Consider the following 2386-nt stretch of genomic DNA (forward strand, 5'->3'; position numbering starts at 1 on the left):
TCGACTACCAGTTCAGCAGCAAACACATATGCGGCCCTGTCAAGGCGCATCACATCGATCCTGGGAGCATGGTTCCAGCGAATTACCTTGATCATGGAGGATAGAGTAGCAAGTGCGTCTGCCATCTGGTTCTCATCACGAGGTATATGATACAATTTTACTGTTGTGAAGAAAGTCAACAGTCTTCTCGTGTAGTCTCTGTAGGGGACCAGAGTGGGCTGGAGAGTATTCCAATCACCATTCACTTGATTGATCACCAGAGCTGAATCTCCGAAGATGTCCAAAGTCTTGATTCTCAAATCAATGGCTTGCTTAATACCCAAGATACAGGCCTCGTACTCAGCTTCATTATTTGTGCACTCAAAAGTCAAACGACCGGTGAAAGGTATGTGGGCACCTTTCGGAGTTGTAATGACAGCACCAATTCCACTTCCTCTAGCATTGACAGCCCCATCAAACAACAAAGTCCACTTTTCGTTTGGATCAGGTCCCTCCTCAACAACTGGCTCTTCACAGTCTTTCATCTTGAGGAACATGATGTCTTCATCAGGGAAATCAAACTTCATCGGCTCATAATCATCAATCGGCTGCTGAGCCAGATAGTCTGACAGAATACTCCCTTTGATGGCTTTCTGGGATGTATACTGGATATCGTACTCTGTCAGTACCATTTGCCAACGAGCCACCCTTCCGGTGAGAGCTGGCTTCTCGAATATGTATTTGACTGCATCCATCTTAGAAATCAACAAGGTAGTATGGTTCAACATATACTGCCTCAGTCGGCGAGCAGCCCTGGCCAAAGCACAGCAAGTTTTCTCAAGCTGCGAATATTTGATTTCACAGTCGGTAAACTTTTTGCTAAGGTAGTATATGGCATGCTCTTTTTGACCAGACTCGTCATGCTGTCCCAATACACACCCCATCGAGTTCTCAGTCACCGACAGGTACATTATCAGAGGTCTCCCAGGAACTGAAGGTATAAGGATTGGAGGTTTCTGTAGATACTCTTTTATCTTCTCGAAAGCCCTTTGACAATCTTCATTCCACCTGATAGCCTGAGCTTTCCTCAGCAATTTGAAAATTGGCTCACACGTGGCTGTTAGGTGAGAGATGAACCTTGCAATGTAGTTCAACCTCCCTAAGAAACTACGGACTTGCTTCTCTGTTCTTGGCTCTGGCATTTCCTGTATTGCTTTCACTTTGTCAGGATCCACCTCAATCCCTTTTCCGCTAACAATAAAACCCAGCAATTTTCCCGATCTCACCCCGAAAGTGCACTTGTTCGGATTAAGTCTCAGTTTGAATTTCCTTAACCGTTCAAACAATTTCTGCAGATTCACCAAATGTTCTTCTTCTGTCTGAGATTTGGCAATCATATCGTCCACATAAACCTCGATTTCATGATGAATCATATCATGGAACAGAGTCAGCATAGCTCGTTGATATGTTGCTCCGACATTTTTCAGACCAAACGGCATCACCTTGTAGCAGAAGGTGCTCCATGGGGTTATGAAAGTTGTCTTTTCCATGTCCTCTGGTGTCATCTTGATTTGGTTATAGCCAGAAAAGCCATCCATGAAGGAGAATACCAAGAACTGAGTTGTATTATCCACCAAAACGTCGATGTGAGGTAATGGGAAATCATCTTTAGGGCTAGCTCTGTTCAGATCCCGGTAGTCGACACACATCCATACCTTTCCATCCTTCTTAGGTACTGGGACGATGTTTGCAACCCATGGCGGATAATTGGTGACTTCTAGAAACCCTGCATCCAACTGCTTTTGCACTTCTTCCTTTATCTTGACAGCCATCTCTGGTCTTGTTCTTCTGAGCTTCTGCTTGACCGGAGGACAACCTTCTTTGAGAGGCAAGCGGTGTACCACGATGTCTGTGTCCAGCCCAGGCATGTCCTGATAAGACCAAGCAAAGATGTCAACGTATTCTTGCAGCAATTCAATCAACCCTTTCTTCACATTGTCTTCTAAAGCAACCCCTATCTTGATTTCTCTCTTGGCGTCCTCGGTGCCGAGATTAATCACTTCAACAGACTCTTGATGCGGTTGAATAACCCTTTCCTCTTGTTTTAATAACCTGGTAAGCTCTTCAGGGAGTTCACAGTCTTCATCACCCTCTTCTTCAGCTTGAAATATTGGATTTTCAAAGTCGAAACGAGCCGTAGCAGAAACGTTATCAATAGGATCCGGTGATGTGCATCTGCATGAGTGATGGTATGTGCTTATGAGTGTGAAAAAAAAAGTGGAAACTAAACAAAACATTGCCATTTTTTTATTTTGAAAAACTGCAAAAATAGAAAGACAGGGAACGAAGTATTTGAATGCAAAAATGCGTCCTTTATTTATGATAAAAATGCAAGTGTCACATAGAC

The sequence above is a fragment of the Lathyrus oleraceus genome, chromosome 1 (genome assembly GCF_024323335.1).
Source record: "Lathyrus oleraceus cultivar Zhongwan6 chromosome 1, CAAS_Psat_ZW6_1.0, whole genome shotgun sequence".
NCBI classification, from domain to species: domain Eukaryota; kingdom Viridiplantae; phylum Streptophyta; class Magnoliopsida; order Fabales; family Fabaceae; genus Lathyrus; species Lathyrus oleraceus.